The sequence below is a fragment of the Camellia sinensis genome, chromosome 6 (assembly GCF_055761805.1).
Source record: "Camellia sinensis isolate YWXY chromosome 6, ASM5576180v1, whole genome shotgun sequence".
NCBI lineage: Eukaryota > Viridiplantae > Streptophyta > Magnoliopsida > Ericales > Theaceae > Camellia > Camellia sinensis.
Genome location: NC_138966.1, coordinates 158,258,694 through 158,268,680, shown reverse-complemented (window position 1 = coordinate 158,268,680; position 9,987 = coordinate 158,258,694). Strand labels below are relative to the sequence as shown.

Here is a 9,987-nt window from a genome sequence, read left to right as displayed (position 1 = left end):
TTGAAAATAGATTATCAATTTTTTTAGGGTAAATTACATTTACCTCTCCTGAGGTTTCTGACAAATACAGGGACCTCCCCTGTGATTTGAATAATTACAGTAACCTCCCCTACTTTACCTGACAATGTCAAGATTCTGCCATTTTGTCTATTTTGCACCAACGACATTAGTATCCTATATAAAATGACCATATTACCCTTACTTTTGCCTACAAAAAGATGAAAAAACCCTTTCTTCAAGACTAATATCACTGCCACAAAATAAAAGAAGAAAAAACCCTTTGCTTTGACCAATACAATCGTAAAATAAAATAATTTTAAAATATTTATAATAAAAATTATACATTTAAAATAAAAAATAATTTTTTTTAATTTTTTAATATTTAAAAAATATATTTAAAATATTAAAAATACAACACATAAATGTATGAAATATGATGCACATTAAAATAAATAAAAAATATTTAAAATATAAAATATTTACCCTAAAAAATAAATTCGAAAAATTTCAAAACTTATAACCAAATAAATTTTTTCTTTTCAAAACCCATAACTCAAAATACGACTCCACACTCAAATCATGATTCTAAAATAATTTAAAAAATAAAATAATTTTTTTTTAATTTTTTCTTTTAAAATAGAGTTTTGGAAAATGATTGGTTTTGAGTTTTGAAAAGAATTTTGAATTGAGTTTTAAGTTTGTGTTTCGTTATGAGTTTTTGAAAATAATTTTTGAATTGAGTTTTGAGTAAAAACATGTTCCGAAAAAATATTTTTTTCTTTTAGAATCACAATTCTAACTAGAATTTTTCAAAAATCGTTTCAAAACTCATAGTCTTAACCAAATATAGAGTTTTGAAAATAGCGTAGAGTTTCGAGTTATGTGTTTGGTTATGAGGTTTGAAAATAATTTTTGATAACATCATCATTACCCAGGAGATTCTTCACACATTGAGGCATAAAAAAGGGAAGGAGGGAGGTATGATTTTTAAGATAGATTTGGAAAAAGCCTATGATAGATTGTCTTGGGAGTTTATTAGAGACACTCTTGTGGAGTTTAATATGAATGATGAATGGATCAATCTCATCATGAGTTGCGTCTCTAACAGCAAATCCGCTGTTCTATAGAATGGAGAGGTTCTAGAAGGAATTAAGAATGAGAGGGGCTTGAGACAGGGTGACCCACTCTCCCCTTACCTCTTTGTCCTTTGTATGGAAAGACTTTCTAACATGATTAGTTCCAAGGTAGAAGGCGGCTAGTGGAAAGGGATTAAGGCAACTCACTTTAGCCCACCCATCTCTCACATATTCTTTGCGGATGACCTTATTTTATTTGCCAAAGCTGATCTCTCCAACTGTGATACTATTATGTCAGTTCTCTCTGAATTCTGTGCAATTTCTAGGCAAAAATCCAACCACTCCAAGTCCAAGCTGTTTGTCTCCCCCAATTTAGCCCATAACAAAGCCCTATCCCTTAGCTTCCATAGTGGCATCCCTTTAACCCAAAACCTTGGTAAATATTTGGGTTCTCCTATGATTCATGGTAGAGTCAACAGAAACATGTTTAGGGACACCTTAGAGAAACTTAAATCTAGGTTGTCAGGTTGGAAGGCTAGAACACTCTCCTTAGCTGGTAGAACAACTCTTATTCAATTTGTCACCTCTGCTATACCTAGTTACAACATGCAGACCATGGAAATTCTTAGAAGGGTCTGTGATGAAATGGATAGACTGAACCATAATTTCCTATGAGGTGACACTGATTCTAGGAAAAAAGTTCACCTATTTAACTGGGAGAGTGTTTGTATTAGCAAAGACAAAGGAGGTCTAGGTATTAGAAAAGCAAGAGATCAGAATGCTGCTTTATTAACCAAACTTGGATGGAAGATGCTATGCGACAAGGAGAAATTATGGTGTAAGGTATTGCAGTCCAAGTATCTGGGAAAACATTCCTTTTTTAGCTGGCCCATCAAGAGAAGTTCTTCACATATCTGGAAAAGCATATGCAAAAATAGAGCTCATTTGAAGAGGGGAGTTAAATGGAATGTGGGAAATAGTGAGCACATATCTCTGTGGGGTGACTGGTGGTGTGGGAAACAAGCTTTATTTAATTCTTACCCTTCCCAAACGAATAATACCCTCCAGAAAGTCAGTTCCATCATCAATGATGAGGGTTATTGGGACATAAGTGCTTTGGACAACATTCTCCAATCCCATGATATTCAAGAAATTCTTAAAATTCACAAGCCTCGGTTTGTTACATACACAGATTCACCTGTTTGGATTGGATCAACCTGTGGCAACTTTACTTCAACATCAGCCTATCAGCTCATTACAGAACAAGAAAGTGATGAGAGGGCTTGGACATGGCTTTGGAAATTAAAGATTCCCCAAAAACTGAAATGCTTCCTGTGGCTTATTCTAAAACAGAGGCTGCTAACAAACCAGCTGAGACTTGTGAGGAACATGACCACATCTGACATTTGTCCTAGATGTGGGTTGACAAGTGAAGATTTGAATCATTTATTCAGAACCTGCACCACTTCTCAAAACCTCTGGATTGCAATTAAGGATAGGAATTGGTGGGAGGAAGGATTTGATAGGCCTATTCTTGAATGGATTACCTCTAATGTGAAAATTAACAGTGACCATTTTCATAAAAAATGGCAACTGGTTTTCATAATTACACTTTGGCAAATTTGGAATGATCGCAACAGATTAGTGTTTGATAATCTCAATCCTTCCATTCAAATCAGTCTCAAGAGCATAAGGAACTATGTTCATGAGATTGATGAGGCCTATCAATCTGTCCTCCACTCCAGGTCTCATCATCCTAGGTTAATTCATTGGCTTTGCCCTTTTGCAGGAACTCTCAAACTGAATGTTGATGGCTGCTCCAAAGGTGATCCAGGCCAAGCTGGTTATGGAGGGCTGCTACGGGATGATACGGGACTGTGGCTCTGGGGTTTCTATGGAAAATTGGGCCACTGTTATAGTCTCGAAGCGGAACTGTGGGCTATTTACAGAGGACTCACAATATTATTCCAAAAGGGCACCAAGGCTGTGGTTATTGAATCAGATTCGGAGCTGGCCATCAACCAGTTACAGAATGGCCCGTGCCTTAATTCTCCATATAAAGCTCTCATAGAGGATGCAAAATTCTTGTTGAGAAGATGCAACTGTTCCCTGCAATATACACCAAGGGAGGGAAACAAGTGTGCTGATTTGCTTGCCAACATGGGTGTATCACAAGATGAACATGTTCTAGTCCTTGAAGAACCCCCTGAAGAAGTGAAGGCACTGCTCATTGCTGACATGACTGGAACTAGTGTTTTGAGGGATTAGTTCTTCTTCTTTCTTTTGTTTTCTTCTGTCGTTTCTGTTCGTCTGTTTGTTTTGAACTTCCTTTGAATCAAAAAAAAAAAAAAAAAAATTATGAGAAATTGGTGGCATGACTGTTATTTGCCGTCATAATTTTTTCATTCGCAACTTTTATCATGAAGTGCAATAAAACACACGACAAACATGAAAGTTTGCTAAAAAAAAAATTTTATTTGAAAAAACAAATTTTCAAAGAAACACTCCTTGCTTGTACAATCTAAATTACCTCAATTTAAGCGTGTTATTGTTAGTACCTCACCAATCGATTCAAGTGTCTCGTCTCCAAAGTGATTCACTTTGCACCCTCTTACTTTATTTATTTATTTATTGTGTATTTTTATGCCAACCCTATAAATTATGATGGCTAATTTTGTATTAAATATTTCTCATATATACACAACATATGATAGAGTTTGCATGTAGGTGGGATCCTTAGGATCTCTATCTTTTAGTTGTAGGAATAAAATAAAATATGTATATTTTATCTTGAATTTGCAAGATACAACTTATCCAATTTTTTATTTAATTATCTTTTAAATAGATAATATAGAACTTCTACTAATTGTAATAATGTCGATCAACACATTACAATTAAACCCATAAAAGTACAGAATTACAAGTGAGGCCCTTTCACAAACTTCCTTCCACCAAATTATATTCCACATGAGCTAGTTGGTATAGACAAATTTATCACTATCAAAAATCCTAGCTCATATAGGTGAATTCTAAATTTTTTATTCTTCAAATTGGACTCCAAAAACATTTTTCAAAAATATACTTTTATAATTATACATGTACAAAAAATATTTTCATGGAAAAAATAAGTGCTTTGTAATAAAACTACCTTTTAAACTGTCACTGATTATTCCATAGGTGTTCTCAAAATCGATCATATTCAGTGCATGTACTTATTGCATAGCACCCACCTATTTGTCTAAGGTCACTACCTCAATGATGGAGTTATCATTCTATCATATAGTAGTAAAACAGATGTAGGCCATAGTAGTACGACGCCCAATCAACACCCATAGCCTAGAACATTAATTGGGTCTACAAGGCACCAAAAAATCATAACTCCTAACTTTTGGTTCATTAACAATTAGCATGTTTTGCTACCATGTTACCCAAGAGATCTTATGTTCACATTATATGTAACATTAAATATAACATTACTCAAAATAATATTATAGAAAAATGCAAAATAAAATGTCGAACAATTTATTTAATCAGTTAATAAAATCAACAAATTAGTTTTTGAGGGTGCAAATACTAACATTAACATTCATATCTTCCTCCACAAAAATGGTAGCCTTTCTAAGAGTGCACATTGTAAGAAGAAGAGACTTTATATGTTGTTGCCACAATTAAAGTTTGATAGGAAAAACAGTAAATACAGTTTGTGTCACAGTGAGAAGAAGTAATACCAAGGCAGCCAGAATTGAAATTAATGCCCAAGGGCTATTCAAATAGTTCCGATTTAAGATTGCCATCCATCGATTCCGGCTTTTGCTGCAATGTATGTTTACCTTGTTGAACATATCAGCGTATCGGAAATGTTTGCCTGGCCCCGTGACCGCGTCACTAATCTTGTTAAACAACCTGGCAACCACTGCATAATCACCTTGCCAATTATCAATGATTCCATAACGGCAAAGGATTTCAACATCTTTTGGAGACTTAATGAGGCAATCCATAAATTTCACATAATCAGTGACATAACTGAGTTCATTATCAGGACAATATTCCTCGTATGCAATGAGGTTTCTGAAGAATGACTCTGTCCTGTCTTCAACGGTTATAGGGGGAATATGCATTACCCAACTTTGGAACTTGATATCGAACAACTTACCTCTCTCATCCTTCTTTAGTTTGACTCCAGCTTCTTGAAGCTCTGTGGCACTAGGAATGAAACACCAAGACTCTTCTTTCTTTGAGTCATTAGGCTCGAAAGGGAGCCAATTATTGTGTATCACCCCGAGTAAATGCCTACCGCTTGAATTACCAATGTCTGAACAACCTTGGTCTGGTAAAAGATCATTAAAAAAACGCATGACTAGATGAATGAGCCTGTTATGGTTGTCTGGAAACTTGATTATGTCAAATAACAGTATAGAGAACGGCAGTTGGTTTTCAAATAACATTAAATCGCGCTGCAAGCTATTAATGATCCAGTCCATATCAAAAATAGGATCATTTGCTCTCAAGTATGGCGTCTCAAACTTGTGCAACAGCTCAATGATAAAGCAACCATCCAGTATCATCATCTCAATCATTTCATCTGGACTAAGGGTTATTGGTTCAGCTTAACATCTACGTACTTCTTGTTCTAGCAATCTAACAGCAATGACAAATCTTTCAACATTAGCATCATTATTTTGCTGAAGAATTAATTGGAAATAGCGCAACTGATGCTCCTCCATCATCTGTAGGCTAGGTTTACCACGGTGATAAGGACCTATTGCAACAATCTCTGGTTCATAGGCCTTCTCGTTTACCTCACGTAGTTGTTTACGTACTCTATATATACAACACTCTGACTGTAGAAGAGAGAGCTTAGCAAGCTTTTCGTGAATACTAACTGAAACAAAATCTGCTCCACCATTGCGTTCCATTGGAGCAGAATGAGGGGTTCTCTAAGGACCCAGACCTCCAAAATTTTTAAAAACCTCCCACACTCTATGAGAAATTCATTGGCATCTCATGTAAAAGTAAAGTCTGTTTCTGCTGAATTTCGGCTCCGCTCTTGGGTTGGGTTGCATGTTTACTTGGAAGGAAACACCCTGTTCCAACACTTAACAACTTAGTAAAAAAAATTGAATTTTAATCATGGCCACTCCACATGATAGTTCGACCAAAATTCTTTAATATATATATTATTTAATATAGTTTAATGCTATGGGACCTATTAATTAGGGATCCATACACACCCATTAGAGACTTGCTATTTGACAAGTTTAAATCATTGTGCTTAGTTAATAATTTTTAAAAAGAGTTTTTTTTTTATTGAATATTTTAAGATTTAAAAAAAAAATTAAGGCCACTACACATATTTAATAATTAAAATATTTATCAATTTTTTTTTTAATAAATCATTAAATCCAAAAAATAAAATACATTTTTTTTATTTATTGGTTTTTTTTTTAAACAAAATCACAAATATTTTATTTTTTAGATTAGGTGCTTCTTATAAATATAAAAAAAATTAACAAATATTATAGAATTTTTCAATAAAAAATCTCACTTGCACCCTACTCAGATAATACTAGCACCAGATATGATTGTCATGATATTTTATTTTTCACTTAGATAATAAAAATAATAATTTATATTTAATTTTTGTTTTTTTTGGTACTCCCTCCGTTCTAAAATATTAGTCCCTTATTCTATTTTTTATTGTCCCAAAATATTAGTCCCTCTTCAAAAATCAAGTACAAAAATAATATGAGGGTTGGTTTGGCATGAACTATACAATCCATTTTTTTTTATCTTTTTATCTTTTTTCCATCATATCATCTCTCTACTTTTCTGCACATCTTTTAGTAAAAAGACAAAAAGTGCACTTTTTTAGGACACCCCAAACCAATCCTAAATTTCCTATTTTTCCGTTCTTTTAAATTAATAAACAATATAAAAAGTACAATTATGACATTGATATTCTCAAAAAATATACTATCAAAAGGGTAATTTTGAAAAATCAACTTTTTTAAAGTGCAATAATTGTACTACCAAAAAAAGTTAGATTTCTCAAAAGAAACCATTATTTTGGGACAGAGGGAGTAGTATATGTTAAGTAATTTTAAAGTTCTAGAAACACTATTTTTAGTTGAAAAATTTAGGAAGAGATTTAAAAAGAAAAAAGAAAAAATAGATGAAATGTGCCTTTTTCCTTTCCTTTTTTAAATCCTCCAACAAAATACAATGGAAATACAAAGGAAATACAACAGTAATTGTTGTGCAGCTGATTCCTTTTAATAATTTATACCATTCATTTTTTAAGAAATATTGAGTAGTATATATGTATAAAAAATTAAGTTAACCGGACATCAATATCCTCTCATCAAATTGCATTTGTATTTAGTTTTATACTTTAAATCATATTTACATTCATTTTTTTAAATACAAATACAATTCGATAAAAGGGTTATTGATATCCAATCAACTTAACTTTTTATAGGTATTTACTACTCGATATACCTTAAAAATAAATGACTTGAATAATCAAAATATGCTGATAGTCTGAGAGTACCGTCACATGGTGCTCCATGATAATATGATTGATGAAAGAGATGAAATATTATTTATTTATGTTAGATAAATGAAGAATATGAAAAAATATAATGAATGATGATTGATAAAAAAAAAAAAATTAAAAAAATAAAAATTAAAAAAATAAAATAAAAATCTAGGTACATGATAGTCGGAAACTACTGTATAATTTTTGCCCACTCAACTATACAACAGCCACCCAAGTTCCATCTCCCGAAGCCTTCCATATACTTCCGTAAATGAAGTGGGAATTACTGCCTAATGAGGGGGAAAAACAATAAAAAATAAATAAAAAATTACAGAAATGTAGAGCGGTGCAAGTCACCTCTACAAATTTTACTTACACCTCATCATAGAATTACTTGTATTACTATGTGTTTATAATTTTTTTTCTACTCTCTACTTGATAGTAATTCTGCCTAAATAAAATTAGAATAAATTATACTGACACTCTCTGAAGTTTATATTTATTACGGTTTTTTTCCTCATATTTGGAAAATTACACTGACCTCCCTTGTTAATTTAATTTTATGTATGATGATCATTACGGTGAAGGGGGAACTGTTATGAAACTTTAAACTTTAGGAAACAATCTGTAATGAAACTTTAAATATCAAAGAAGAGAATGTAATTTTCAAAAGATGTGGAGAGAAATTGTAATAAATATAAACCTCAGGAGGTATTAATGTAATTTACCCACAAAATTATCTTACTGAATAGTTCTACTAGGTGAAAGGTTGTCAAATCTAGAAGAAAAATAAAACTTTAAATTGAGTTTGAAAAGTAGAAATAATTTTTTCTGGACTTATGTGGAGATTCTAATGGATAAATTTGTTATTCAATAGGTGTTGTGAGAATTAATGGCATCTTTTATTAAATAGATTTATGAGATTTTATATTTTCAATTTGTTTAGATATTTTATTTGTACTTTTAATTGAAAAATAGTTTAAATATTCAGTTAAATACATTTGATTGAAAAAGAGTTTTCAAGTCGAATATATTTTTTGAATTGAAAAGAAATACATACATTATTTATCTATATTTTTTGGTTTTTAAATCTAACTCTAAAAATAATAAATTAAAAAAGATTATATATGCTAGTTGGTTTTTGTTTTCAAAAATAAATATAGATGTAACAATACAGAGACATACAAGCTCTATTACTGCTCTGTTTATGGTTTTGATAGTTTGAATTGTTTTTATATTTTAAGAACCATATATTGTAATACTTTATGTGGATGAGGCATGATGTGATTGTAATATTCTAAAGTTTTAAACCTTCTTTCTTTGGATGAGGCATGCAATGATTGTAATACTTTTTTAAGTCATTAACAGGAATTTTTTTTTTTTTTTAGAGAAAATGCACAAGTTGAATTATATTGAAAATTTATAAAATTTTAAAAAAATCAAACCGATTTGCATCCATCCGCTCAATCCACATCCATCGAATTGGCTGACAGATGCGGATTGATTTTCTCCAATCCACCAATTTGTGCGGACGAATGATGAATTAGAGGTTCCATGGCCACAACAGACCTGTGCCCACCCCTATTAAATACTATTAAAAAAAGTTACTAATTATTAATTTTCAGCAATAGTTTAAAAATTTTGTCACAAGAAATGTCACTAATTATAAGTTTTTGGGACAATTTAAAAAAAAATCGTCACAAAAAAAATCACTAATTTTTAACTTTCAATGACAGTTTGAAAAATTCGTTACAGAAAAAGTCACTAATTGTAAATTTTAGTGACGTGTGCCAAAAATGTCCAAAATAATTATTTTTCACGACGATTTTACTATGACTTATTTTAAATAAGACTTGATAAGAATTAAATTCAATTATTTTGACCTATTGGTAATTTATCCTATTTTTGTTTTTCTTTGAATAGCATCACTCAAATTTAAAATTAAGAAACAATTAATTAGTTTAATTATTGAAAAACAAGTGATCTAAAAAGTAAGAAAACTATTAATTGTAGAATATTTATTTCCACTTGTGTGGGTGAAAATCTGACCACACTGCCTGCTTAGTAACTAGTTGGAGAGCACAAGCAGAATAGATGGCTTCAGTAACCTGTAACAGAAAAAAAGGCTCTGGCGGTGGCTCTTCCACCTGGGGGCACTCCGACGATCAAGTCAGTATATCTCTCGAAGATAATCAAGTGCAAAACTTAATACTCAAAACATAAATTGCATACCTTAGACCCACGGGGGTGCCTCTCTTTTATAATATACTCAATCCAAGTCTTACTAGAAGTATGACTTCTATGAACTCCAATTTAGTGTTTATTTTGGACTCTTTAAGAGATAAAGATAAACTCCCTAAGAGCTTTATCCTT

At 31.8% G+C, this 9,987-nt stretch overlaps 1 pseudogene; it reads right to left on the bottom strand.

Annotated features, from left to right (window-relative positions):
- Positions 1–4,730: 4,730 nt before the first annotated feature.
- On the bottom strand, positions 4,731–6,006 carry LOC145792440 (UPF0481 protein At3g47200-like; annotated as a pseudogene).
- Positions 6,007–9,987: the final 3,981 nt, after the last annotated feature.